Below are 7,469 nucleotides of genomic sequence, written 5' to 3' on the forward strand. Positions count from 1 at the left end.
TCAGCAGATAATGCTATTCGAGACCGATGCAAGCTTGTTCCTTTTTACATTCACATGGTAGGTAACCCCCATGCTTAAAACGATTTACAATCAGGTTGGTTGGTTGGGTTTTGGGTTTTAATGTCCCTTCAGCAGATGCTAGCTGCTATTCGAGACTGATGCAGTTATTTTCTTTTTCTACGTTTCAGTTTATCACTGTAAAAAGAGGGTTCTAAAAACTTCACCATTTTCACATTTTGTAATTTTTTTTATCATATTATAACAAGTTTATTTTATATTCTCACTACGTCCCTGAGAAAATGTATTTTCCGGTTTGAAGTTGCTTCCCGACGTCCCTAAGAAAATGTATTTTCCGGTTTGAAGTTGCTTCCCGACGGACTATCCATCCGGCTGAGTATGCCGCAGAGGAGCAATGGCTGTTTCGCACTTAAGTTCAGAAGCCTTTTCCTACAGTGCACTCTGATGATGAGTACATGACAATGTTTACTCAACTGATCTGGGATTAGGAAGCCACCACTATGCTTGCTCGATATTGTAAGACTTTTCATACCTTTTTCATACCATGTACTTCTGGAATCATGCCAGCTCAGTACAAGAATTGGTTGCTGCATAGGCACGTCTTCGCATTCGGACTTTGCTGAAAAACTTACTCGATTTGCCAGACTAGTTTTATTTCTCCAAAGGCATTCCATCAAAAGCGCGTTAGCAGAAGACAGGGTAAAAAGTGGTGACCAGGACGTAATGGAAGGAACAATAATTGTAGTTTCGGTTAGCAGTAATAGTGTTTTGTGTCACTGTAGGTAGCTGTCACCCCTATGGTTTAAATGAGATTGCTGTTTTGTTCTGCAGGGGGCTCTGAGAGCGAGAAGAAAGCATGGGGAATGGATGTGCGTATGCTTCGGGGTGAATCAGTGATTGAATGGGTAAAGTGTGTTCTATTTTGCAAGCCAAGGTGTGTTAGAAAATAAGTGCTGCTGTGGAATATTCGTGTTGAACAGATAAGTGTTGGTTTTTATCGGTTTTAAGTTATTCTGCTTATTTGGATTTTTGACTTTGCTGTGTAGACGTGTTCATTTTTTATACTGTGACTTCAATGAGTACCGTATCTTGTAATTCTTTTTCATTACCCGTGATTGCGTTATTCCATTGTTCTGGCATTCTGTTTTTGAGTCAATAGTGAAATCTTCGAAGTTTTATTTGTTTACCAAAGTGTTTGTGGCCGTGGGGTTGCGTGACGTCATCTTCCAGTGTGTTGGTGAATGACAGTGTGTGCCTCAGTGTGTACAAGTGAGTAATTGTCTGTGCGTATGACAAAATCGGTGTGCACAGGAGTCCGGTACAGGACCACTACTATGCAGACACAACATTTCACTGACAGCAAGTTTGTTCTGAAATTCTGAAAACAGCTGGGTTGGGACAGGCACGCATCTCTTCAAAATCAGCAGCACAAATTAGAGCCACTGTCACTTAGCTAGGCAAAACAAAGGCAGTTGCAAAGATTAAACGGGCAATGGGAATAAACATGGAGTGTGAGAAAAAGGAGAGGGAGTTTCAGGAGGAATTGCTGCGTGGGAAAATAAATGTTAGTACAATACCTCTCTCGGGCACCAACAAAGGGGGTAAAAAATCAAGGGTCTGCCAAACCCGGAAAATGCAGTAGGCAGCCCAGAGAACCCTGGCTGGCCTAATTTGGTACTGATCTCATAGACCGGTACGACAAGAAGATGCTAACTTGGCATAACAACACCATGTCAGAAAATGAAATTTGGATTAAAATCGGGGGTGACCACGGGAGTTTTAAAGTTGTTCTTGAAGTAGCAAATCTCCACAATCCAATGCTAACTCCAAGTTGGTTGTGATAACTGAAGCGAAAGATTCGCTGAAAACCTCAGAAAGATTTTAGGCAGTACTGTTAAACAGGGAGTGAGTGCAATTCGACGGCATGATGTGGAAAGGAAAAAGGCTGCGGGTGTTTGGGGATTATAATTTCCAGTCAAAGATGTATGGACTATCAGGAACCCAGAGTTGTCACCCATGTCTTTGGTGCAAGACTTTCAAAACGCAGATGCAATCGAGTCAAAGAGAAAAGGCCCCCAAAAGAACGCTGGGACACATGAAAGAAGACCTAAAAAAAAATATCACGAATCTGTCAGTGACAAAAAAACATGCCAGAGATAACCACAACTTCATTCGTACTCCAATATGGGACGTCAAACTGAGTCATGTAGCGCCGCCTTACCTTCATTTGCTCCTTGGTATTGTAAACAAACATCACGATCTTCTTGAAAATAAGTGTCACAAACTTGACAAGCAAATAGAGGTCCTCTCCAAAAAAGGAAAGTTTAAGTCTCAAAGTCATTGACAACACTACGGCAGCATTCAGAAAGTGTGTCAGCAAAATATTAGTACATATTTTTGTGTTGGTGGTCATAGCACAAGGCTATGTTGATACAGCATCGGAGGCTATGTTGATACATACCGTATTCGTCGGCGAAATGGGGAAGTAAATATAAAAACGATGTCAGTCTTCGAAACCAATAGTTGCAGGGGTTAATGAGATTTTGAATAAGCATAGCATAACACCTCAGGCCTTTTTGGTGGCACCTTAAATGGAAATCACTGCAACAAATACATAAGCTATCAAACCAGACTTGAAAAAAGAATTCTACCAAGAGTGGTCCAAATGGTTTCCTTCACAAGTCTGTGAGGACATTTACACACACACACACACTTTCTCTGCGCTTCGCGGAACACTCTCTTTTTTACGGTGGTAATAACTATCAGAGGTGTTAGGATAAGGCAATTAAAACGGTACCTCTGCGCTTCGCGGAGCCCCCTCTACGATAAACCACCAGAGGTGGTCAGTGGTTAGAGAAGTTTAATAGGACGTGGTTTCTCTATCGAGGTTTGCTTAGTGTTTAATGCTTAGATTAGTACCAGACAAATGGTGTGGGGTGGGCGTGGAAGTAAGATCGACCGGTGAGAAGGGGGGGATGGGAACTGGTATACAAATATAAAGCTTTATCAACTAGACTCAGATAGCTACCCCACAGCCATTTTGGTAAAACATACAAAAAACCATGGATGTTTGGACCTGTACCCGTGTAGAACAGGTGTTCGATTTGTGCAAGAATTTTGCAAAAACTGTTTGTCCTGGATGTTTCTTTGTCGATCCCTGGGCCATCCACACCTGTTGGATAGATGACGAGGGAGAACTGATGACGATGTGGGGAGATCGAGCTGTCGATGTGATGTTTGGGGGAGTTGAATATTGCAATGCCCGTTTGCAGGACATCAAGAACAACCTCATACCCTATGTCAGGGATGTGTTTTGGCCAGTGCGCTATTTGCAAAATAACCCTCATCTCTTTGTGGGTAGTGGATGTTTCTTTGTCGATCCCTGGGCCATCCACACCTGTTGGATAGACGACGAGGGAGAACTGATGACGATGTGGGGAGATCGAGCTGTCGATGTGATGTTTGGGGGAGTTGAATATTGCAATGCACGTTTGCAGGACATCAAGAACAACCTCATACCCTATGTCAGGGATGTGTTTTGGCCAGTGCGCTATTTGCAAAATAACCCTCATCTCTTTGTGGGTAGTGGATGTTTCTTTGTCGATCCCTGGGCCATCCACACCTGTTGGATAGACGACGAGGGAGAACTGATGACGATGTGGGGAGATCGAGCTGTCGATGTGATGTTTGGGGGAGTTGAATATTGCAATGCCCGTTTGCAGGACATCAAAAACAACCTCATACCCTATGTCAGGGATGTGTTTTGGCCAGTGCGCTATTTGCAAAATAACCCTCATCTTTTTGTGGGTAGTGGTAGTGACAGCCGTATAGATTCAGACCATGATGATGATGATTTTGATGACGATGGCTGGGTGGAAGTGTATGTGCACAACCAACAAGCGGTGCGAGACGATGACCCTGAGAGCGGTGTAGAAGACAACTAACAAACTCAGGTAAGCACTAGTTAGTTAAAAAAAGAGAACAAGAGAGTAAGAGACCGCGGGAGCAGGGAAGAGGAATTGGGAGGTAGGTGTAAGTGTGTGTATGTATGAGAGAGAGAGATCGAGAGAGAGAGAGAGAGAGAGCAAGCGAGCGAAAGAGTACCCGTGTGAGGATTCGACACACACACACTTTGTACCAGTGGGGTGGGAGGGGTGTTATTTTTAGTTAGACACCAGCAGCAAGAGTATTTATACTGACCCCTAGCTTTGAACAGCGTCAGTTAGATAAAACTTTTTCGAACCAAAAAAGATGCATCGTTTTGTGAACCAAGTTACAGGTCGTGTTCATACTCGGCTTTTTTATATTTAGTCAAGTTTTGACTAAATATTTTAACATCGAGGGGGAATCGAAACGAGGGTATGGTGTATGTGCGTGTGTCTGTGTGTGTGTGTGTCTGTGTGTGTGTGTAGAGCGATTCAGACTAAACTACTGGACCGATCTTTATGAAATTTGACATGAGAGTTCCTGGGTATGAAATCCCCGAACGTTTTTTTCATTTTTTGGATAAATGTCTTTGATGACGTCATATCCGGCTTTTCGTGAAAGTTGAGGCGGCACTGTCACGCCCTCATTTTTCAACCAAATTGGTTGAAATTTTGGTCAAGTAATCTTCGACGAAGCCCGGGGTTCGGTATTGCATTTCAGCTTGGTGGCTTAAAAATTAATTTATGACTTTGGTCATTAAAAATCGGAAAATTGTAAAAAAAATTAAAAATTTATAAAACGATCCAAATTTACGTTTATCTTATTCTCCATCATTTGCTGATTCCAAAAACATATAAATATGTTATATTCGGATTAAAAACAAGCTCTGAAAATTAAATATATAAAAATTATTATCAAATTTTTTTTTTCGAAATCAATTTAAAAACACTTTCATCTTATTCCTTGTCGGTTCCTGATTCCAAAAACATATAGGTATGATATGTTTGGATTAAAAACACGCTCAGAAAGTTAAAACAAAGAGAGGTACAGAAAAGCGTGCTATCCTTCTTAGCGCAACTACTACCCCGCTCTTCTTGTCAATTTCACTGCCTTTGCCATGAGCGGTGGACTGACGATGCTACGAGTATACGGTCTTGCTGAAAAAGGGCAGCTACTTGACTAAATATTGTATTTTTGCCTTACGCGACTTGTTTTAGTTTGATGTGGACAAACATCTGTAACCTGAGTTACGAACTTTGTGAAGGCTGTGAGCTAAATCAAGGAAATCAGCTAGGTCACAGCTGTCTTATGCTCACAAACGAAGAACGTGTTGGGTTGTACACAGAAACAGCCTTAAAACGCGTTTTGAATGTTGATGAGGTTACGTCGTCCGTGGTTGCTTTTTGTATTGAACAACTACTTCTAGACGCAGAAGAAAAAACTGATTAAACAAAACAAACCAAGGTGGGTTGATAGTTGTAAATAAATAAGAAATTAGTGTTAAAAATAAAAACCGTGTTTTTTATTTTAATTTTTATTTTTTGTATTTTTTTTTTTATAAATACTTGATGTTTTAAAATATATTTTCAGGGTCATCTTCTAAAACTTCCACACAACCCGACCACAGCACCAACCGACAACGAGATTCTACCCCCGGTCCTTATCAGGACCAACCACTTTTTCTCAAAAGAGTTGAACAAACTCGTTGCAAAACTTTTTTATTTTTTATTTTAATTGTTTGTGTGTTATTTTTGTTTTGTTATTGTTGATGTTGTTGAATGTCCCCTGTTCCCCCATCTGCAAGTGTATGGGGCTAGCATGCAATAACGCATTGGAACCGGATACATTTTTTGAAGATTGCCATCAAAGAGTGACAGATTCGTGAGAAGCTGCGCTAATGCGTGTGGCTATGAAGCTGACTTTTGAATGCAGCCAAACATAGAAAGGCATTTCTTTCTCCGCCAGGGATTGCACTTTAAGTGCACAATGACGTTACCGTGTCAGATACGTTTTGGAAGGCTGATCAAGATTTTTGGGTTACAGTTTGGTTCCAATTAGTTTTCAGAGGAAAACTCAGTTTTAGGCTAATTTCAGAATAAGTATGACGTCATATTTGCTTGTTTTTCTGTTTTCAAAGGCAATGATTATGCAGAAAAATGTATTTATTTTCAATTTTGAGTAAAAGCATGCACAAGTAGTCATTAAAAATTGAAAAGTAATTGAGGACCTATTCATACTGTGTAAAAATCGAACTCACAATTTTATGACGGATACGCCCAAAATGAAGGCCATAAATAACCATGTTACTGACACTGGATATTTTGGGAACTTACACAGGCTAAAGAGTAGCCCTTCTACTGTATATGTGCAAAATATGAAAACTATTTCATTTTGTCCCACCCCAAAACCTAATTATCCTGGACTATATGTTCAAACAGCAGCAAAAGCTATGTTCATACAGCACCTGAGGCTATGTTCATACAGCACCACAGGCTATGTTCATACAGCAGCACAGGCTATGTTCATACAGCACCACAGGATATGTCGATGCAGCAGCACAGGCTATGTTAACTACAGTTAACAATAGGTGTTAGTCTGTATAGCAACTCTTTGAGTAAAGATTGAACCTGAACCCCACCCCATAGTAGTATAAGATGTAGGATCTGACTCCTGTGCTCTGCTAATTTTGATTGCGTATATAGGGCATAGGAACTGGCCCCTATGGTTTGCTTATTTTGCTCCTTGGGGTGTGGGGGTGGGGTAGGGGTAGGGGTGTTGTAGTGTGTGTATGCGTGTGTGTGTTTGTGTGTGTGTGTGTTTTGGATGGCTGATGCAAGGTGGTGCAATCGCGTGTGTGAGAAAATGAAAACGATATGAGCCTTGACACTGTGAGTCAGGATTAATATTGTTCTTTTGTGGTATCCTTATTAGTACCGCGGGGGCGCAGGTGACGCGTACGTGGTCCTTTATAATGGGTTATTATACGGTGTGCTTCGTGTCACCGAAGGTGTATAAAACAAATAAAATTAAAAAAAGTAGGTGATTATTTTGGATCAAAGTGACATTGAGAGGGACTGTGTGCATGCATGTGTGTGTGTTTGTATTGTCTGCGAGTGTGGCGACCAGCGCGGGCGCCAACAAAAAAAGGTATAAATGTTGGGGGGTTTTCTTGTACATTACCAGACTTTACAGAGAGCAGCATAGCCGTCTGGTACTTTCTCTTGTTTGGCTTTTTTCATTTGTTTCGGGTAGTTTTTCGCAAACTATTTTTTCGAAACAAAAAAACCAAATTTACAGAGAAATGTGGTCGATTTTTTTTCCAAGTGTTTAAACACTGTGCCTTTTCGCTTTTTTTTCGTAACGGACTGAGCCTCTTTTTTTTCTCAGAACTGAAAGATCAAATTCTCACTGCTATCAATTCTCTGGTTAACAGAAATTGCGAGGGTTGTAGAATTGAGGATCCGTCTCAGTTCAGCCACGAGTGTTGCACCATATCTGAAGACGAACGAATTTTGATCTATTTT

This window comes from Littorina saxatilis, linkage group LG8 (genome assembly GCF_037325665.1).
Source record: "Littorina saxatilis isolate snail1 linkage group LG8, US_GU_Lsax_2.0, whole genome shotgun sequence".
NCBI classification, from domain to species: Eukaryota; Metazoa; Mollusca; class Gastropoda; order Littorinimorpha; family Littorinidae; genus Littorina; species Littorina saxatilis.